Below are 23,390 nucleotides of genomic sequence, written 5' to 3'. Positions count from 1 at the left end.
CACTGCTCCTTATTTGCACAGAGCTGCATGCTGCTGCCCCCCCCCCCCCCCCCCCACCAGCTCCCACATACGTGATGACGCTTGCAAAAGTAAACACCAGAGAGCACATGGAGTCTCTGGTTGAGAGCTTGCATCACTGCTCTGACTCCCACGGGACCTCTTTCAAATATTTACGGTAGCTCATAAATCCAGCAACAGCACAAGATGAGTGGGGGTCAGTGAGTGGCCCCTGCTCGTCTGGTGGGACAAGGCCCTGCTGGGGGAACCGTTCTCAACTTCTGCTCAGTCTGGACGCCGGACAACAAGACTATGCGGGATAAACAGATTTACAACTCTAACACTGGCTGGGTAGCTGGCTAACACAGCTCCACACTGGCACAACAGCAGCTGGCTGACTGAATGACTGGTTGACTTGCTGGCTGGTAGCAGACAGACTTGCTATGTCCTCCATGCACAATGACTGGGGGGGGGGCAGACGTTTTTTGCAGGTAGGTGGAAGGTTATCCGTCTCACCTTTACCATTGGCAACACAGGTCACATGTGTTTGGCTGAATAAAACATTAGCCATCCCCTGTGTTTTTTTTTCTTCTTATCTCTGCATCTGTGTCACGCTGTCACACCCTTGTCTCTGACCGCTTCTCTGGGTCTCAAGCAGTGAACCAATATGTCTGTGTCACTCCTCGCTTCGCTACTGGCTTCCAGCTGTTCCAGTGAAGCTAGCTGAGTCACAGGAGGCTGAAACATCCACCCATGTTCCTGTAACATCCTCCTCCTCCTCCTCCTCCTCCTCCTCCTCCCTCTCATGCCTGCTGAGACTGCAACAACCAGCATGGCAGCCCTGTGTGTGTGTGTGTCGCGTACCCCAAGTCTTCATGTTCCCAGGGCACATCCTTATGTAACTCCATAGGCCTTTAAAATTTTAATGAAAAGAGAGGGGTGCTGTTAGGGAGGGTTTTCTGTCTCTCTGAGGGATAAGGAAACTTTATTTTTGGCTAATTCTGGAGGGCAGTAATGCATAAAGAAATATCTCACTCTTGCATTAACCTTTCAGTGCAGAAAAAAGTTGTTGGTGCAACAAAAATTACTTTGCACTTGTTATGTTGTCCAGGTAAGAGGTGTGTAAAAAGGCCAATTTCTACAGACTTGCGCAGCTACTCCAAAGTAAAACTTTTTCAATCTGGCTTCAACTGTGCGACAAACATGATAGATCCCATTTTCTGTACCTGTACGTACATGCCTTGTGATCCCTTTTCTCCGAAGTTAGTTGCTAAGTTGTATGCGAATATGACAAAAAGGAAGGGGCCCCTGCAGCAGACTGGAAACTTTAAGGTATCTGGGGTATGCAAAGTACAGGATGACTAATGTCTCAAATCTTCATATAATTGAGGCAACACCTGAGGACAACAAGATAGATGTTCACCAAATCCACAGGCAGATCTGTTCAGCCTTAGCAGGGGTACCGATAATGTAATACTGCACTCATCTGGTGTCCTTTTACATATTCTTAACGTCACAAACACATGCAATTCAGTCAAATGAATCATGTAGTGTCTTAATCCATTCTGAAGAACGACGAAGCATGGATCTGAGGAAAAAAGTATTAAATATTAATAAGTATTCAATCATACTTGACAGCAAGTACTCGACCAAAGAAAGTGATCTTATTAGAAGCAACAGTTACAGGATTTATAGGATTAGAGCTCTATTGTGCTGGAGCTGTTGCTGTACAGGCGACCCACTATGCTCAGTGCCACAGGACCCATCTGCTCGTCTAGGAGCGGGTCTGCCGCTCTGTGTTTCCATGAAGGGTGAATCTGGTGCCATATTGCTTAAGGCTACAGATTCATTAACCTTTCGAACTTCCCCGGAGGCTCCCTATTAATACCTGCATCTGTTGAGAGAGAGAGAAAGGATGTGACAGACACATTGGACGACGCACTCTGCCAGGTCATGGCGAGTTCACTGGATGGGGAGCAGCATGAACGCGAAACCATTTGGCTAGCTTTGTTTAACGACCGGGCTTTGTACTCGACGACCGGCTCCCAATAACTCCTCTCCGCAAAAGTGACTTGTCTCTCATTTAGTCTCTGGCACGGCCCGAGGCACTTATGGAGATAATCAGCGGCCGGCCAGGACCCTGTGATGAGAGCAGCTATCTCAGAGCTTGACATGAGGCTAGGTTAGGCTGCCATCAAATCCATTAACAGTATCATGAGTACATCTTAGTCCAGAGCGAAAGAGAACTATAAAAGCATCTAAATTTAATTGTGCCGCTGCAACCGCATTTGAAGCCATCCCTCACTTGTTGCCAGGTCTAAAAGGTGACTCTGTGAGACCGCATCCAAAAAAAAAAAAAAACTCACCAGTTCAGATAACTGTTCTTGTCCTGGAAAAATGTCAAAGTTGTTTTTTTTGTTCAGTGTGCAACCTTAAAAACAACGAGGCCCCTTGGGGTCTAGATTACCATTCAGGAAGATTTATAGAGCCATTATGTTGGGCAGAAAAGACCTCAGTGTGTGACTGACAAGGCAGCGGCTCCATGCTGTGACTGTCATTATAACTCACACTTATAGCCGTCTGTTTAGCTGAGTGGGCAGTGCATTAGTTTAAATTCAAACAGCCGGGGGGATGGGGTGAAGGTTATAACTCCATTCACCCCCCCAAAAAAACCTCACTGGTTGACCATTCAGTGAATATGTGTAATTACCATTATTTTTTATGTTAAGCATCATTATAATAACATTAACTTCCAAATTAAGAGCTCCTGTTAAGGGTTTGCATAAAGTCACTGGTGAAGTATGTAGCTATAATAAAAACAATGATGGCCACATCAGTTGGTCTAATTTCTAATTACATGTCACTCATAGCAAGAAATTAATTACATGACTAATTACTCAACAGCTTAAGCACTTTGTTTACTCCCTTACTCAGTCCAGCTCCATGACACATCTGGTAAATTAGACAATATACTACTGTACAACCAACGTGTAGCCAGCCAAGACTTAAAGTATGGAGGTGTTGACTGTGCAGATCATCATCGGCCCCCCAAGGCAAGGGGCTGAATCTATGTTCACCAGTGGTTAATTGTAGTGAGCCAGCTGAGACGACAACAATTACACAACTGTGTGCAGATGTCTTGAGCTCCTGTGCTAAGCTAACTAAGACTGAGCACTGAGCACACAGGAAATACTCCATCAAACATCAAACTGGTTTTAACAGCATCACCATACACATCTGCAAGGACACAATGTAACATTGCATGCAACTAACTAAGTGTCAGTGATTTTAGATGATTCAGGACATATAAAGGCACGGAAAGGTTTGTAAACCGTCTGTCAACTTCCTGAGTGGCATCCTCGGTCAGGGGGTCAAAGGTGAAGTTCAGTCTCACATGATCTTGGCGGCCCAACACTGTAAGTTACTGTGTGTCAACATGGGATACCACACTGACTCTCGCCAAGTCCATCTGGGAGTCAGACTGAGGAAGGTTTGGGCTGAGCAGCAGATTGTTCCCAGCACCAAGGAAGTAGTCCCCTAAATAAATCACGACTGGGTTAAAAATAAACCATAATCCCCACCACCACCACCACCACCACCCTCCACCACCAGCAGTTGTGAGGCAGCAGCAATTGTTTCTAAAGCTGGCAGAGCTCATAGTAAATTCATCCTAACAGCGACTCGTGAGTTTACACGCCAAAGCATGAATCAGCACATCTGTCTGAGGAAACCCAGTGATAAAAAAAATATGAGACAAAGATGAGGAGTAATGACGTCACAGGACGAACTAGCAAATCAAACAAGGCTCTCCATCCACCACAACTTCACAACACCCTTAACGCCATTTACACATACATAATACATGTGTATTACCGTGCATGACCTGCACTTAACCCAGGTCACTGCATCAGCCCTGACATCATCGTTTCCAAAGGCAGTGAACAACAAGTTACCACATTTGTGGTATTTTAAAAACAGGAAGTCGACACTAAGACATAGCTGAAACCTCACAGTGGTGCTAAAAGGGCTGATTGCCTTTTTAGGGATGCATACAGTACCACCTTACGGGCGATGCATCGATGAGGGACAAATCTCCAGGATATCCTCACAGAGGCCTTCAAGCAGTTCTTAATATGAACCCCGTCCTCATAACTCATAACAAGCTGGACACAATGCAAGTCCTGGGAAAACATCTTTCATCGAGATATTGTTTTGTTTTTGCTTCTTTGCGGAAATTCCTACAGAGCAGGAAATTAATACTGATTAAATGTAAATATTTTAAGAGAAGTAAAGCAGTCAATGGGACCGGGACAGCAGCAACTCTAAAAAGTGAGCAAAAGCACCTCACTTTTGGCTTTCACTTTTTCACCTAAGTTATGGTTTGGAAGAAAATAAAGACACACACACACACACACACACACACACACACACGCTTCTTATATTGTCTCCTCCCAGACTGCTTCTACCCTGCAGGTAACATGATTTTGTTTTGGCTCTGAAACGATGCGAGACCTCTGTGTCAGTACAGAACAGAAGAGATTTTAACCTCGGATAAAATAAAAATAAAAACCTTTATGCGCGTTCCAACTTTTAGGTCTATAATGTAGAACAGCTGCACACTGAAGGCAGAGAGACAAATTTGAACAAACAGCACCAAAGAGCTGATCTGACTGCTAATCAGGCGCCACAGATTTAACATATCCCTCTCCATTTCCTCTACGCAAATGTATTTCTCTTACTGATAGCAAGAAGCTTGTGTTACAATGACTGTGAAGATAGATAAGGAATAAAAAGATTTATTAATTACTACATCCACTGTTTGTCAGCAGGAGATCTGATAGTGATAACCTAAACACTGTGTATTCTGATGCTCATACATGGCAAATTCCTTAACAATTCATTATTTCAAAAAGGCCCAAAACCTAGATTCAGAGACAAATACCCCATGACTCTGTCAGCGGGCATACTTTCTCGGACACAACAGGGTGTGTCATCCTATGAAAGTCTCTGAGAATTAAAACCAGCAGACTTACTGAATTATTTATTTATGTGATCCCGCAGTGATAATATAAGGATATGGTCCTTTCCTGCATGTCTTATTCATTATTCATCAAATCTTTGTTCTATTGACGACTGGCTGTTATGCATCCTGCTGTGGTATGCCCCTCAAGCATTCGCACACACAGTGATAATGATTTTTCGGACCATAAAAACTGGAAGATGCAACACAAATTTGGATTTTCCCTAAAATGAAAGCACATAGTGATGTAAAGGCCTTGTTATTCAGGCCATAACCCACCAGTCACCTCAAAAATACTCACTCACTGATGATTCAATCTGTGATCGATCAAAATTTCCCTTTCAGCATGATAGATAAGCGTATCTGGTGAACTGGGGGAAAAAAACTGCTGTATTCAACAAGAGGAAATTAGAATTAACTTGAATACCAACCATAATCACTTGACATTTGCATGCACACACAACATGATTACTGTGAGTAGATAAAATAATCCGATGATCACACTTTAATGAAAACTTGTGAAAATCTATTCTGCTAAAAAAAAATAATAATACTCACTAAAAACTGATAACTGTTTATTACAGATATGGAAATTTAATGGCCTAATCAGGATATGCTCATCCACATATGTAAAATGAGAACTTATTTTTCTTCTTTCCAGTTCTTAATCTGCCGATTATCCAGTTATTAGAGCACACACAAAACACCCTCACTGGCTTATCCTCCTCTGTGCATCAAGCCTCCTTTTCACATGGTAATCAGGTACAAGACCGGGCACTGAATATGCCCTAATTGGCTTTGCATGACCCCAAGCAGCCACACAGATCTGTGTTAATTGTTTAACTACAGTACATGCACTGTCTCCATGATCCCGTCATGTCCGTGTCTCCCAGTCAAAAGTATTCATTAAGCTGCGGTGATGAACTCAGATTTTACATCCCTCTGTGGCATCTTTCAGGTTAGCAACAGGACTGGTCTCTGTGCGACACCAATCCCAACATGCTATATCCACAACACTGCACAGAAACGAAGAGCAAAGAGTGAGATGCGACACTTTTAAGTGCTGGAAAAAGACTCTGAGGAATAGTCAGACTTCCCTTTACGTTACAGTGTACATACTGCTCGGCTTCGCCATGCAGGAAGGAGCAATTATCATTTCAAACGAGTGAGTGAAGGAGAACTGGCGGTGGAGATAAGTGCTTAAAAGAGAGTTGGGGGTCACCCTATTCCCTCTGATACAGACTTGCCCTTGCCTCAAATTATTCAAGCCCAACGGGGGAACAGTGGGAGATCGCTTCTTGAAAAATTTGCAAAGCGTCAATAATGAGTTGTGCACGTCAGTCAGAGCATACTGCGATAGGGAGGCATCATTTCCCAGACTGCCACTTGATCACAGCCAGACAGTTAAAGAAACTATGGGAACCTTTGGAGATGTGTGAACCACTTCACTGGATTTAAAATGATTGCTATGAGACTACAAACTCACTAGAAAATAGATTACACTAATCTCCTTTTGTTTATTATGTGCTTCTGGGTTTTAAAAAAAAACCCTCCACACTTTTAACCTAATGACCCATTTAGACTAATGAAGTGCGCTGGCCAATCAGGAAATCCTCATGATCCCAGCCGAACATTATTTCACCTCAGGTTGGAACGTCGCAACAAAAAACAGAGACAAGGGGAATCTAAATTTCCACTAGTTCAGGACTCTGCAGCTCGACAGAATGCAATTTAATGACCGTCCAAAGACGTCAGCAGTGAGGCTACGAAGGAAAGAAATACAGAAAGAAAGGCTTTTCATTTATTGCCCTGCCACTCTGGTCTCGTTGTGACTTTCTCGCCCAGATATATAGGGCACAGTGTTGCCATCAAAGCTGCAAACGACCTCAACACACAATATCTCATTCATCTGTCAGGGCTGATGATAATGATGATGTCAGTCAAGAGTGTGAACAAACTCTGTGGCGTGACAAAAGGAGGGTCCAAGATTTACAATCACGTAGACACACAATAGAGGCCTTTGTGAGATCTGGACCATGCTGTGTTAGCATCACAGTTCATCTGCTAATTACGCCATCAAATCCACAGAGTTGGCTGTCCATAGTAGGTTATTCATCTCATGACTTAAATATTGAGTTTGAGGGAGGGGGCCGGAGTAATCCCTGCAGTTAAACCGACATGAGGGCTCATTTCTTTACATGATTTGACAAGCTGGGCAATAGGATTTAAAAGCATATCAGATGACAGGGGTTTCTTTTGTTACTGGCCTCAGTTTTACCTGGTCAGACCGTCACTGAAATCACTTGCCGATGATTGTAACCGTAAGCTTTGACCACAGATCTGTTCGCATTACTCATCCCAAGTGGAAACATGACACAGTTTGTCTGAGTCGTTTGTCAGGTTTGCCGCTGCCAGGCAGGTGGCAGTTTACTCTCAGCAAACATGTCGACTTCAAAGAGAAAGAAAGAAAGAAAAAGTACAGCTGAAGCTCTTCTGCTTTGTTTACTGTCAGGTACAGACTCCGTCTTTGTCTTCGCGAGCAGTCGCCACCAATAAAGGAAGCAATAAGTCAACAGTGAGGGTCCTGCTGGCAGCAATCCCACTGATAATAGCTGATACACAGGAAAGATAAGGAGAGGGGTCAAGATGAATTTATTCAGCAACAACTGTTAAACTGGGAAATAATTGGAAGTGATTAAAAAGACTGTTAATATTATGATTAATTGATTTCCAATGGAACTGCAATAGAAGCCAAAACTAGCCCATTTTGTGAAGTAAGGGACGGTTTGCAAATTATTTGCATGGGGAGGGGGCTGAAACTTTTCATTATTTATTTAATTTATTTTAGTTTTTAATTGTGGCAAAAACTAGTCCTGCTGCTCTCTCAGACCGATGATCAGACTATCTTGCTGTCAGCCAAAAGAATAAAATTACAAACACATTTACTTTGCATTTCAGACCAATTTTCCAGCTCTAATAATTTTCATACAGTCCCTAATAAAAATGGATTTTCTGCACCCAGGCATGCATAAATCAATACGTGCATGTAACTTATTGACACAAATGAATTAAAAACACAGTATTAAAACCATCTGTTCAACTCCTCTCTGTTCTAAGCAATGAAGCACTTTTACTTTCACCTTCCTCCATATTTAAAGTTGAATCATATGATCCCACTTGATAATTCACAATGTAAATCCTCAATCTCAAGACGATAACTGCGTGCACATCAACTCAGCTGAAATATAAGATATTGTGGATTCAGCAGGAAAAACATTAGGCACATAGAAAGTCTGTTTTCCATTACAAAGCCACAGTTTATCTTTTTTTCTACATTTCTTTCAAAAAAAGAGAAGACGTTAATTTCTCTCTGGAGAGGAACATGTTATATAATATATTTCCATCCCTGAGACACCTCAGTTATGCACTGAGCACTTTTGACACTGAAACTTAAACACTTGCGTGACTTCACACAGAGTAAAGAGACCTAAACCTGCAAAGCTGAAACCTGTTAAACTTGGTCCCATCACTGTTCTGTTTTATTATGGGTGTGTGGACAATTATAGGATTACAATAGGAATACAGCACTAATCTGAGTTTAGCAGATATTCTGGTCCTCGCAGCAATTACTTGAAATGCTATTAGAGACACAACATGTTTAATCCCCACTATAAAAAGAAACTACATGCATTTAATGGAGAATACTCTCTGGACCTGCAGCCACAGATTCAGGTGATGTGTGAACCATGATGACCAAGCGTGGCCAAGGCGGTCTGGCATGAATGGTTCAAATGCGTGTGGAACAGATGTTTCCACTCCTCCAAAACAGATTTGTTTGTGAAAGTAATGCCAGAGTGGAAAGCAACAGGAGAGGGAAGAAAAGTCAATTTGGGAAAAATAAATTTCAGGCTTATCAGCATGGCCTCAGAGGAGCATCACCTGCATCCAGACGGCTCCTTTCGCCCAACATGTATACCCCTGCAGGGCCTGGCCAGCCTTTCTACAGGACCTGCAGGTCATGCTGAATATGAATAGCCTTGCAACTGGCAGACAAAGCTATGCGTAGACACAACAGAGACAGAGACAGTCAACGGACAGGGCTACAGCCAGGTTTTTACTGAATGTAAATGCAAACCATTAAACCTTATACCGCCCATGTGTAAAAGGCAACGTGTGACTTTTCACAGTTTAAGCTGCATCATCAACGCTACAAGAATCCTTGTAGGTTCCTCACACTCACGTGCCTTCGCTGCCAAATGTTCCAGCTGCAGAAAAACCTCCAAGAAAACAAAAAATCTACAGGGGATACATTTCCCTTTTTCTTATTCACGAGATGGATAATGAACCATTCCTGAACTCAGCGAGGCTGGCTTCGTGCCTGCTGCGTCACTGGGTGCGATCTGGCCTCGGCCCAGTGAAATGACTGTTTTCCCACACCTCAGCACTGAGGCTGCACAGGGACCACGGACATGCAAGTTCCCATCAGTTCACAATGATCACTTCCAGTCCCAGTGGACACTTTATATGAGACATCACTAACCTTTTGGGAGTTAAAAAGCATCAGAGTGCCCCCCCTTTCCTCCCTCCCTCTCCCCACTTTCCTCTTCCCTTCCAACTCTTTACCACAACCTCTCCACATGCTGACCATTCCTCTGAAGTTGTTACAGTGGGTGGAGTGTTGGGTGGAGTCTGTGTGTTTGTTTTGAGGGTTTGAATGTGTGTGCGATTGTGTGGGTGGGGGTCTGTGTGTGTGTGTGTGTGTGTGTGTGTGTGTGTGTGTGTGTGTGTGTGTGTGTGTCAGAGAAAAACAGAGGGAGGATTTGCAAGTGCTTCTAGAGAAGAAGTCTCTGCAGCTTTGTTTACAGTAAGAGAGCCTGAGATTATCAGTGTTATTAGAGTTATTGATACAGTATCCCACAGTGGTGAGGGGAGGGGAGGGGAGGGGAGGGGAGGAACGGCAGAGGCCTAAAGGGGAAACACTGCCCGGCTGGTCATTTACAGGCTGATTCTAACAAACCATATCAGCGCCATCTAAACACTGGACCAGGGTTTGGCTCTCACACGCTTTCTAAACTCCATCAGTTCAGGATAAAGTGCAAATTCTCTAAGTACTCCTTGTGACCTAGAAAAAAAGCTGCTTTGTCCTGTCAAACTGTGTTTGTTCAGTAGAGAGGAGGATTGATATTGGATGCATGTCAACACATTTTACAACAGGCCATCACAGATAAGGGGAGGAGGCGACTATTTCGGAGAAAATAACAGGAAACAACATTAAGCAAGTTGGATACAATCAATTCTTACAGGCTCCACTTGGGTTTAACGGACCTGAGTGATGAATTGAGGACTGAGCAGCAGCAGTTTACAAATGTTTCTTTGACTGTAGTGCAAATACACTGTTTCTGTACTGTTTCTTTGGGTTTGATGTAAACAGCAGATGTTTACCCACATGAGTAAAAAAAAAAACCAGGGTAAGTCCATCTTCTCATCCACAGGCTGTTTTTTGCAACATGTTATATTTCAGATTTTTATGGCTGAATGCAATGATGTCCTCAAGACATGTGCACGACGAGACCCTCACCATCTTCATCCCAGATGGAGAGGTCATGAAAACACCACTAACGTGAGCAACAACACAGTCTATAGGAAAATACATTGAAAATCCGGTTCAGCATTAACGCTTTAAAATAGTAATAATAACTGCCTCGTCGTCTTAATAGGCGCACACATTATCTCCCCACTAAAACACAATGAGGTGGAGTTTATTATAATAATAATAATGAAAACGCTGCATTTTAAATATATTCCGTTTCTCATTCCTCCTCGTTGTAAAGGTGAGAACCGCAGCAGACCGAGCAGGCACAAAAGGATCTTACCATCCAGGAGCTGTAGCGTGGAGGAGAAAAAAAAGAAGAAGAAAAAAAAGTCACACGCGCCGATCCTCACAGTCGTTGGAAACCAAAAACTGTCGAAAAATGAACCACAATCAAGATTTAAATCCTTCACGTGCGCGTCAGAGTTGTTGTCGAGGTGAAACAGTCCTTTACTGAGTCCGTGAAGTCCATCCTCCGGGCGTTTGAAGACGAGCCTCCTCCACTACACACTGAAGGCTGGCCGCTTTCAAGCCTCCAAACTTTAGGCTCCTCCCACAGCACATGCTGCCTGCAACCAGTAGTAGCCTACATGAGGAGCCTCACTCATCTATCACTTATTTTATCAAAGCATGAAGCTTGATGATATGATCAAAGCTACAATTTAAAATGACCAATTTCCCTCTGTCTGTCAGAAAATAGTCCCACATCGAGTCATCAAGTGTGCCAAAGTATAAAAATGTTTTTTGTTTTCTTTCTCCTTTTCTTTTTTTATAGACGAAAAACGCCTTTGTAATGTAGCAAAGGCTCGCAGCCTCTTTGTGGGAACTTGCACAATAGAATTAGCGGATTCTCGTTTTATTTGCTTGTTTTTCTTATTCATTTATTTATAGCATGGAGATGTTTTACATCGTAATCACCCCCAAATTGCTGTTAGGCCACAGAGGTTTACATGACTGACCACAATAAAAGCCTTAAGTAGCCTATAAGTGGTCGCAAACGATGCAAAAGATGTTTTCACAGACAAAAAATATATACAATCTCAGCATATAGAATAACAGTGTATAGGAGTAATGGGTTGATCACATTGAAGTGGCTATTCTAGAAGAGAACAGAACAGAACAGAACAGAACAGAAGAGAAGAAACTCAGACCTCTCAGCATCTCTGAGATTGTGACAGTGATAGATTTCTTTGCTTAGAGAAACTTCCTTCCTTCCCTCTTCCCCTCTCTTCTCAGGTCTCCCCTGCAGCCCTCACACAATGAGTGATAACTCAGAGCGTCCACCACAAAGAGAATTACATGGGATTATGTGCAAAGGCAAAGACCTAAACATAACCACATTCACCCATTCATGTAATCTCTTTTCCCCCCTTATGAGAGAAAAAAAAGTCCTGTGGGCTTTTGTCGTCTTATTTGGTCTGTCATGTTAACGTGGCTGTCCTCTCTGCTCCACTCAGGATGTCCAAACAAAATTAGCATTATTTTTTTCTCAACAAGGAGGGACACAAATTGAGCTCTCATGCATAACACAAACCACTCTTCACACCCGCAGGGGAGAAGATAACATTATTAATTAGTCTCTGGCTTCTTGCTTTCGGTGACGTGTGACAATGTGCGAATTTGTCAGATATTTTGACTGTTAACACCCAGAAATGTGATGACAGTCACCGACCCCGGCGCAGAAGGCTGGAGGCTGCATCCTGATGGCCCAGTCTGTCAGAGTCCTGACGCTTTACTCTGGAAATGTTGTCACTCTCAGACTGCTTCTGCGTGACTGTACCACAGATAAAGCAAAGGCCAACGCCTCCTCCACCACCACCACCACCACCACCACCACTGGAGACATGTGTGACAGGTGGGGGTTAAACTTATGACAGCTTCTCTCCCTGACACTCTGTCCCCGTCTTTCTTTTGTTTCGACTATATGCATGTCTCTGTCTATTATATTTTCTTTGATGGACAGACGGCAAGTCAAAGTTGCTCTCCTTTATCTGCCGTGCCTGCAGTAATCCTTCAAATTCAATCAAGGATTACTTCTGAGAAGATTAAAATCATCCAACTTATGCAAAAGTCAGGCTTGTAACAACAGGGGGCGGATCAACCACTCAGCAGTAGCCTACGAGTTCCTGCACAACTGGGAAAAATACTTTTTCTCTTTGCAGTGATTTATGGCAGGAGAAGTTCTCCAAAAAGTAATGGCTAAAAAAAATATGAATGCAAATAAGCATCTACCTCATACAAAAAAACAAAAACAAAAACAACTTAAGTAACTGAAGATGCCTCAAGATGCTGAGCAGCTCTGCAGCTCTGCATGAAGTGACCCCCTGGAAATAAGCCTGATAGCTTTAGTTTGACTTTACACTTAAGACTTACATAGTTGCAACTGCACAAATGCGCAGTTGTTGACCACATTACCCTTAATCTGCCACTGTGCTTAAACAATATCCCACATGTCTTGGCACGCAAAGGCACAGGGCAGCATACAGCAGCAGCCATTCATATTAAGGTCGTGGACACCCATGGAGTCTTTATTGGGGTTAAGCATATGACAGACTCTTTCGTTAATACACAACACCAGATTTGGAGATTTGCTTAAATGCTTTGTGGATTTGCCCACCCAAATCCATGAGCAGTAGCAACACAAAGAAAAGCCAATATGTCAATGGGATCAACACTTTTTTTTCTCAAGGGTTAAATACCCTTAAAGTTTAGACATTGATGCTACACACAAAAATAAGATAAAATACTTAAAGAATTACCAGAAGAGCAGTTTTTTTTGTCAATCTTACATGGCCCAATGGATGGCATTTTTTTCCTGAATGAAAGAGTTATTCCTACAGTCATGGTTCCCAGAGGATGAATCTCTCTGCAGCCATCATCACCAGGTCAAAATCTGACCACAACATTTTTTGGTTCATCACCAAATATCTGCAAAACTTTTTCTATGAGTTGTAATTAGTGATTTGCATCACATGGAAGTGAGGATGAAGACAAGAGTCACTGACATGCAACAAGGTCAAACCCATGACTCCTGTAGCACAAGGTGCCCCCCTCCAACCCCCTACCCCACCCCGCCCGTCGGTAAGCTCCTCCCCTGCAGGCTGTGATGAAGGCAGAGCGGCCCACTGCAGGCGCCTCCTGCGCAGCTAACAGCACCATGACTCATCTCCGTGTCCTCACCTTGTCCCGCTCTGGCAGTCCCAAAAATGTCTCCACATCTCACTCACCCTCTCTCTCTCTCTCTCTCTCTCCACTCAGGAGACCTCCTCTCTTCACACTGATGATTCATGACTATTCAACTGATGCAGCACTCCAGTCTGAAAGTTCCCCCATCTGCCTCCTCTATAAATGATCCTAGGTTGGGTTGTTTTGACAAGCTGGTCATCTATCATGGATAGCAATGCCTTGCTGTTTTGATACCTTTAAATCAAACTGTAATCGCTCACCATATGTCTTCCGCACGTTTGGGTAACTGACGTAAACAAATGTTTCTTGGAGGATGAGATGATAATCAGAATAAATGTTTTGGCAACTTTTATGTACTCGCAGTACCATCATCATGCCTCGCTGCTTGGTGGCTGTAGTCCCAAGGTAAAACAGCTCCTCTGTCCCCATACTTGTGCCACCAAACAGTCTGAAATCAAAATCATAAATGAAACACTGTCTAACCTTTCACCTCATCCTGATGATGTTGATAAAAAGTCAGAGGATGCTGAAGGACAGGGATTGAAGGGGCGGAGCAAATGTCTGATGACAGTCTGATGACAGTGCATCCAGTAGTTGTCCAGACATTTATTTCAAAGCTAAACTAGACTAGAACCTAGAAAAATATATCTTGTGTCAGCTGGTTTTAGTCCTCAATCTGTTTTCTTTCACTATCACTGTATGTATAAAATATTTTGATACAGCACAAAGAGAGAGAAAGGACCAAACTACTCCTTGTCTGTGAGTCTTACCACTTTTACCAGCAGTGACCATGGCCCTATTTCTTTATGTTTTTTGAGCATCTCAGTGTTATTGCATGTGATCTGTCAACAGCAGGGCTACATTACAATGGCAAAATGTGAAGTGAACCTGAACCACACAAATTGGGATGCAGTGGCCCCTCGCCCCTAATGTGCTATATTTGCAACGCTGGTGGTGGTGGTGAACACCGCCCTAATAGAAACTGTTTGAGCCAGGGAAACAGACTCAACACAAACCAACTATTGGTGGAAATATGATCAGTCAGTCAGTCAGTCAGTCAGTTAGTCAGCAACATCATGAGGGCTGACCTTGCTGTTGTGGCTCAGCCAAAGAAATCCATCTGCTGTTGGCGACTGAGGAAAAATCAATGCGAGATATTTTAGTCAAGTGTTGGAAGGATGTTTGTCCTTCCATATAAAGGCACTGAACCAGTAACTCGGACAGTGATTCACCTCAATGTTCATAATACAGTAACTAACAACTACCAACCCAATGGATATTCTCAGCTCAAATTGTTGTGATTTGGGGGTTTTATTGTTTTAAGTCTTATTTTCAAAAATTGCTTGAGGTCAAAGTGTAAACCTCAGTGACAAATTATGCCAAAATCTGGGACCATAAAACTGCCAGTGTACAGCCCACAGCTATCTGGATGGTTACATTATAGAGGTGAGTGAGACATTGTGTTTCCTTTTTTTTTTCCAACCTGAGGTCAACTGAGGATGTAAGAAACCAGAGAGCACACTCACGACCATGTAGTTTGTAAAAGCATCACTGTGGAAGGGTGAAATATCACTGTTGTTACCACAGATACCACTTCCATCTTTGCTTGCTTTCACACACACTCTCCACTCCGCAAAACCACACAGAAGCAAATTATGCCATATACTGTATCTTAATTGGTTCTTTTTTCCCAACACATTAAATCAACACAGACTGACATAAGTGCTTTTTTGGCTTTTTTTGTTGGTTCCAACACATTATTAAAACATATCGGTTTACCAGCTCACTTGTCAATGCAGCTCACCCTGGAAAATAGTACACTATTGAGATCTTGAATGAAAAGTGCTGATTTGAATTTAATGTTCCACAATATGATCAAATTGTTTTTCCAATTTCCGACTTGTCCTAGAGTTGTCTGCTTCGTAAAAACTTCACAAAAGAAACATCTTAATAAATCTATAGACATTACAGAAGAGAAGGATGTTATCTTTGGTTAATCTTCGTGGCATCTCTGCTTAGCAATAACGTTGCAGAAAAAAAAGAGAAAGATACATAAAAAGAGTCATGGCACGAAATGGACTCACACCCCCAATGCCATGTACACATACCAGAGCCAGGTGTAGTGTAGTGCCTGTTTATCTTCTATAATGAATTACAGCACACACACACACACACACACACACACACACACAGGGGGAAGGGCATGTGGCATTAATTTGAATTCTATAGGATGTTATGAGATGACTGCACCTTAATGTGGTTTGGTTTTCTCCAGAGAGCTTGAGGGGAGTGAAGTCAGTGACAGCCAGTGCCGTTTAAATGTAGACATTGGTGTGTGTGTGTGTGTGTGTGTGTGGGCGTGTGTCTGTGGGTGTGCATCAGTACATAGATTTTCTTTGTCTGGCTCTTTCTTCATGGTTTTGAAGCTGGGAGGCTGTGGATGCCGCAGTAGGAGGGCATAGGTGAAGGTCCAGCACAGCTGCACAGTGAGATGGGGGGGAGTGGAGGAAAGCCTCCAGGCACCCAGTGTGAATTAATGAGTTTCTTATTTTTTTTATGACTCTCTCAGTGCAAATAATTTTATTAGTCTTGACATTAAATAAGGTACGGCATTAAACGGGAATAACATTAAATATAAGAAATTGCCTGTGTGTTGTTCAGATTTAATGGCAGGTTTATCCATTAAGGGTTTTTGTGATTCTTTCCTGAAATTAAAGACCAGAAAAATCAAACCTGGAGCTGCTTCTACTCTCAGTGAATCTCTGTGGAGGTTTGAGGAATGTTAAGAAAAACAGCTCATTGAAAACAGAATGAAATTTCCATCAGCTGCTTGGACAGCAAAGCAAGGTGTTAGTGATCCTGCATTGGGTTTTAGCAATGGTGAAATCTGACTTATTTACCATGTGGCAAGGTGAAGAGGGCCCGGGCGGGGATTGAACCCACACCTCCCGGGTAAGAGTCACGCGCGCTTGCCAGTCACCCAAAGGGACATCCCTTTGGCCAAGTAGCCAGGGCACATGATCAATTGGAGGCATAGTGACAGGAACCTCAACTGTCACATCTCTCCCCCTCTTTTCACAAGCACGTCCTCGTGCTTCCGCGCAGGCTGCCACACATTAGGAATCCATGGACCCACCCCTAGTGCTACATGGATCCTGCCAACAACGCCAGAATGTGGCAAGGTGAAGAGGGCCCGGGCGGGGATTGAACCCACACCTCCCGGGTAAGAGTCACGCGCGCTTGCCAGTCACCCAAAGGGACATCCCCTTGGCCAAGTAGCCAGGGCACATGATCAATTGGAGGCATAGTGACAGGAACCTCAACTGTCACAACCATATAGGAAGTCAGCTTCTTGAGAAGAGCATGTGATAATGCAGGTGTGAGCAGACAAATACGATTTTCTTATGGGTAAAGATCCTCCTTTTATATTTACTTTGCTCTGCTCATTGTTTAGTCTCTGCTCTACCACTGTGCAGTGCCAGGTACCTGACACACAGACATTTACTTTGAAAGTAATCATTGTTTTTCTTAAGTCCAGTCAACAATTTAGACTGAATACATTCAGATACTGGAAATGTTTTAGTTGAAAATCCTTTTGTGAGTTTGTATGATGGAACAGAATGGAAGAACAAGAGCAGCTGGGTCTGTTTTTTTCTTCTTCTTTCCATAACTAGGCCCAACATCCTCACATGTTTTATTCTTAGCAATACTTGTGGTGTCTCTGTTTAGTGCAAATGGGGAAAAAAAATATCAAACAATCACATCTTTGATTAAAAATGAGGAAAAAAACAACAGCTGGCAGTGCTCACGTGGCCAGTGTATGGAGTGCAAAACACACCCTCACACAGAATCTGTGCAGTGAAACAGTGACAGACGTGAATGAGAGGTACTGTGAGTGAATCCTGGGCTGAGATATCGTCAGGAAGCAAATTGGTTGGACAGTTGGCAGAGTCTATGTGATATAGATTTTTTCTTTTTTTTTTTAGCTTCCCCAGTTTTTTACGATTCTACTTTGAGTGAATTCATATGTTCATGTTAATCTCTGTTCATTAGGTGTCTGCACAGTCATTCAGTGAGGGCAGATCAGCATTACGAGCTCTGCAACCTCAACTCCAGGTCTCCCGAAGCTCCACGCTCACAATTTGTGTCAAAACGGGTGTGAAAAAAGACTCCTCACACAATCAGAGGATGATCTAATAACTGCAGATCTGCTTCGGGGAGAATATTAACATTTAGACTCTGTGCCAAGTTCAAAATGTGCAGCGTATGACTGCAATATCAGCTCCCAGTCTTACTTTTAAAGGTCTTTGGGGGAGTAGGGAGACACAGTGTCTGTTGCCGCCACTAATGGGATTCAAACTGTGAGAAATCAATAAACTATCTAAGTATGACCACGTGCTAACTGGGCCCAAATAATACTTTAACAGCCAATGGGAAGCGACTGTACATACACTGCCCTTCCTCATCGCCTGTTAGTTTGTTGTCGGACTACCATCCTAATTACTTTCCATTTATGCCTACAGAGAGTGTGTCAGAGTTAAACAGCCTCGAGGAAGAGCTGTTTCATGTGCTAATCATCGATTAAAAAATCCACCAACATATTTGCACAGCCTGTTCCATGAGGGACTGTGGAGAATTTGAAAAGCAAGCTGGTTTCCAAAATATCTTTGTGGGTTTCTTCCCTTTTCTGTGTGGTTTTAGCTGCAATCACTGATAATAATGTGAAAGTTGAAAGGCATAGCGAAGCTAATTTGTTTGTTGGTTAATTGGAGAACGGCATGCAGATCATCTAGCGTGGAAAATAGATAATATTGTTTGGTTTGCTGCCAGTAAGCTGGTAGCATCTGATGGATTACACCTCCTTCCAGATTTATTAGATATTTATTTAAATGATGGATCCCAGCGATGTACTAATCAATTAAAAAGGGTGGAGATACTTGAAAAGAAACCATTTTTTGGCATTTATGTTGAAATGGAAAAGCAGTAAATCATGTCTGGCTTATTTTTTTGTCAGCTCTGTTTGATATAGAAATGGAAAAACATCTGGATGAATTAGTTATGAGAGTGTCCACATGTGGAGCAGACCAGCCATATAAAATATTAACATTTCAACACAGTGGATATAAAAGGTTAGTTTGCAGTGCAATTCCTCACAAAATGCAAAGTGGTCAACCACGGCACAGAAAGAAAAATGCACCAGTGATTTCATTCACCCGGTTCTATTATCATTAATGTGTCATTTAGCAGTCAAAAGCTGTGGCAATAATAGAATTACTTTTCCTATTAGACTCAATGTCATTGAGCCTTAGAGTGAAAGAGCTCAGTGCACATAATGGGAAAGGAGAAGACAGAGGGAGCGTCGCTAGTGTCCAAATGTCACAGGCACAGTGACATTTGGACGAGTTCACACCACATGCACACACCCTGTTTTGTCAGTGCCACAACAGGAACAATCTATATGTACATAATGAGACTGTCAAGGCTTTATTGTAGCCAATAAATCCTCCCTGTCCAGCTGGCACGAGTCAGAGCAAAACTAAACCATCACAGGAACTTAATGCAGCAGCAGCAGCAGCAGCAGCAGCACCGGTTTTATATTCATGTGATTCAGCTCGTTTTTTCCTTCCCTGTGTTATCTCAGCAAAGCAAGGTGACTGACATTTCTCACAGAGGAAACCAGATAAGACACAACACCCTGGAGCATATTTAGGCTCCACAAGCCAGGCTGCACATGCACACATATGCATACAAACAGATCAGAGCACACACACATAGAGACGCCGTATACACACACATATGCACACGTGTATCTTACAGAGGTTTCCAGCAGCACCTTACTAGGACACAGACACACAATGAGCCAAGACCCTGATTGAATGCAACCTATTGCCATGGCACCCAGCGTCGAGATGACCGGTATCTGTTGTAACTGAGCAACCTCCACACCACTTCATCACTCCAAGCACAAACTCAGCCGCGAGCCTCTCCTCTCCTCCTCCCAGGCTGCAGTGGCAGGCAGCACTGCCTCCTGATGTCCGCTATACTCTCCTCACAGTCCTTTCATCCTTTTGTGTTACTGTGAACCACAATCGCCTGCTGTCAGAAGAGAAAGGAGAGACTCACCGTTCTTTTCCCCCCACAGCGGAAGACGGGAGCCAGGTGGAGTGAGCAGAAGCTGCAGTGGCGGAGGAATCCCCCTGGTAGTGTATGTGTAAGAGTGTGTGAGAGGGAGCTCGCAAGTGTGTGTGTGTGTGTGACTGCATGTGTGTGAGTGTGTGCATGCCAGTAGGTGCACGTGTGTGTGTGTGTGTGTGTGTGAATGTGTACGTGTGTGTGAATGTGTGTGTGTGTGTGTGCAGGGAGTCAGAGCTGATCCAGCAAATGCAGGCGGGAGCCACCAATAGAATGAGGAGAAGGAGAGAGAGAGGAGTGTGTGAGAGACGAAGGGAGGGAGAGACGGCAGAGGAGGGGTCTGATAGCATTACATCATGGACTAGGGAACGGTAGGTTTGCAGGGGGTGGGCTACGGGTGGGGGAAGGTGTGTGTGTGTGTGTGTGCGTGTGTGTCCGTGTGTATGTTTGTGTCTGCATCACCGTCACTGTATATTCCCCCTCTAAGGCGGACCACAGGATGATTAAAGATTGTGTCCATGCTGCATACAGAACAGTGTCGTCATGTCGCCTGCACCTGTGTGTGTGTGTGTGTGTGTGTGTGTGTGTGTGTGTGTGTGTGTGTCTGTGTCTGTGTCTGTGTGTGTGTGTGTGTGTGTGTGTGTGTGTGTGTGTGTGTGTGTGTGTGTGTGTGTGTGTGTGTGTGTGTGTGTCTGTGTACATATGAGCTGAACATAAACAAGAGCTATAATCAAGAAGGTATAATAATCACACCACATTTCATAGATCATGTTCCTGGTATCTATAAATAAGGATTGTCACAGCTTTCATGTACAGATGTGTTCCAGATGCTGGATTCCCTTCCTCTTTTTTTTCTCTATTATAAATGTCTTGAAGAACAGTTTGCTGCAGATGGACATTTAAAATAAATCTCAATCCCACGCCTTTTTTTCACCACAGGACACACACTCACAGCTACCAGCTAATGGCTCCCTTGTCAGTTTGAAAAAGCACTGATGGACACCCTGTTAGCAAGTCACTGACATTTCAGGTGAGTGATTCCAAACACTTTCTCCTGGCTTTGACATAGCACATCTCTAAATGGTGGAGGAGAAACACACACACACGCACACACACCTTTTTCTTTTTTTTTTTTTTACCCTATAGCAGCAGCAATCACCTGTCTTTGTGCAGCCTGCCATCCCTAAAAAGGAACAGAAAGGGAGAGGGAAGGGCGTTAGTGGGAAAACAATGACAGCTCAGGGTCATCCTCGCACCTCTGCTCTGTCTGTACCAATCTGGCACAAGACAGGCATAAAATGAGATAGGAGGGGTGCAGGTGGCAGAAACGCTAAGATAAGGAAGTCTTTTCTTGCAGCTCTCTTCGTTGATTTTCATAAGATAAGCCTGTGTTTAGCCCTGAAGGCATTGTGTGTATCTTACGGCGTGTTGTTATGTTGCACTCTCATTCAGGTTGCAGTGATGTCTACCTCAAGTCTTAAGCAGAAGTCAAGAAGTGAGCAAATCCTCTGATGTCTGACTAAGGACAAGTTCATTTTGTGTGATACAGTTTTCTTTAAAAAAATCTTTAATCCTCTCATCTCTCTCATAAGGATTGCGTTTCTACATTTATCTTCTGTGAGGTGACAAAGATTTGCCCATTTTAATTAAATTTTAATGTATTTTTTAGGCTGCATTGTCTTTAGACTGCAATAGTGGTCAAATAAATTCAAAATCCTGTCTCTATTCAAAGGTAATGCTGAATATTTTTCTATTCAGCTCTCATAAAAGTGAAGCAGTAGTGCAACAGTTATTTTTCTTGCATTGTATGGCAACATGTTGAAGAATATGGTTGTACTTATACAGTATGCATATATATTCACTCCCTCTCTTCTTTTGTAACTTTCTCTAAATAGGTTTGACCTTTTATTCGACATGAGCCATTACTGATCTTCTTGACTCGCTAAATGAAATATCACAAAGGCTAATGGCTTTGTGTGACTCACCGAGGCAACATGTTGCGTCAAACGTATCCATACAACTGGGAAAGACTCTGAATCATGTTCAACATACTTTTCAGTCCAATTTTGTCAGTTTGTTTTGATTAGGGGCACAATGATGTAATGTAGTAGTAGATTATTGGAACACGACTATTCAATAACTGGCACAGTCTCCAAATACATATGTAAGAATTCAGCTTCCAAATGAAAGCATGAAAGATAAAAACAAAAAACAACCCCCTGAAGCTGTTTACGTTACATTAAGACTCAGCCATGTGCTTGCCCATTATGGTTGGCTTGTTCTCGGTAAGTTTCAGTGAAGCTGTATCTTCCCAGTTTTACAAAAACAAAACCATGCCCTGTTGGGAAGGGGCCACATCTAAAGTCAACATGGTGGCAGGGTTCCCAGGCTCTGGAAACCAAGCAGTAATTAAGATTGCCGACATGAGAATGGCAAGCTAAGCAGCAATGGGACGATGTCAGCATGTACATAATGTTCTATACAGGCTGTGTTATTGATTTATTGTTTGCTGCATATTTCTTAACATGAGGTGCGATTTGTATATTATGAATTGGAAACTCTTTGATGTTTGATTTTCTTATGATATGAGAAGATAAGTTTGGCAACATCTAAGCCACTGGATGGAGACATAAAAAATACGACTTGTATTGTAAACATTTTTTTTTAGGAACACAATCCCTCTCCTCCTCCTCCTCCTCCTCCTCCTCAACCCAACTCATTCAGTGTTTCAACAGCTCAACTACCTGTGAATGCCTCGCGTTCAAGGTGTGTAGGCTAATTTTCTAAACCAGAGTACAATGCTTTGTGGTTGGACACAAGCAAACACGTTGTAACTGACAATAAAGCATATCTGGATCAACAGGAAATATTAGTGGGCAAAGTTCTTCTTGCAAGTGCTTTAGTTGATATTTGGTGTAAGGAAGATTTCTGTGTAAAGAGTTTCTTGAGGCTTTATGGTCACTGATGACATGTAGTGCATACTATGTGTTGTATTTGTTTTCTGCTTGTATTTGATATAGTCCAACAGTAGTCATGGGTAGTATATTGCCTCGGTCAACAAGATCTGCAGAGGACAAGCTTCCTTTCTTATGTGTGAAAAGTATCTGCTGTAATGTAGCAGAACATTTCAGTATGGCCTTGTTACTTATCACAGGTTTGAAGCAAGACAAAGCGACACATGGAGTCAAACAGACAAAGAAAGTTTGTGTAAAAGAAATACAGACTGGCCATTCACTTGATTGTTTTGTTTCATTAAAAGTATCATCAGGAAGTGTAATATAAGATGATAGCATAGTGTCGAGCTGAGGGCTCAAACTGGGTAGGTCAGTGGGTAATGCCACTGACTTTGGATTGGGAGGTTCGGGTTTGAATCCCAGTCAGTGCCATGTGGACCTTTGGCTAGTGTTGTCTGGGTCAACAGAAGAAATGTTTATTATTGCTAAGGTCAGTGGCTGTACTGGCTTC

General features: G+C 42.9%; 1 protein-coding gene across 2 annotated transcripts in view; it reads right to left on the bottom strand.

The window, feature by feature from the left end:
- sema4bb (sema domain, immunoglobulin domain (Ig), transmembrane domain (TM) and short cytoplasmic domain, (semaphorin) 4Bb) overlaps nt 1-20,251 on the bottom strand; it is a 55,606-nt gene extending 35,355 nt beyond the window's left edge. Inside the window, exon 1 of one of the 2 annotated variants that reach the window (XM_085764765.1) lies at nt 19,917-20,251. The gene's annotated coding sequence lies outside the window, so the exon portion shown is untranslated. Of the gene's footprint in view, nt 1-10,890; nt 11,119-19,916 lie in introns of those variants that run through there. The other variant, XM_085764757.1, reaches the window with a different exon arrangement.
- Nucleotides 20,252-23,390: the final 3,139 nt, after the last annotated feature.

Source organism: Trachurus japonicus, chromosome 3 (genome assembly GCF_045865225.1).
Source record: "Trachurus japonicus isolate A0001 chromosome 3, Traja_1.0".
Lineage (NCBI taxonomy): Eukaryota > Metazoa > Chordata > Actinopteri > Carangiformes > Carangidae > Trachurus > Trachurus japonicus.
Note: the sequence above shows the minus strand (reverse complement) of the source record. Positions and strands in the feature narration are given on the sequence as shown.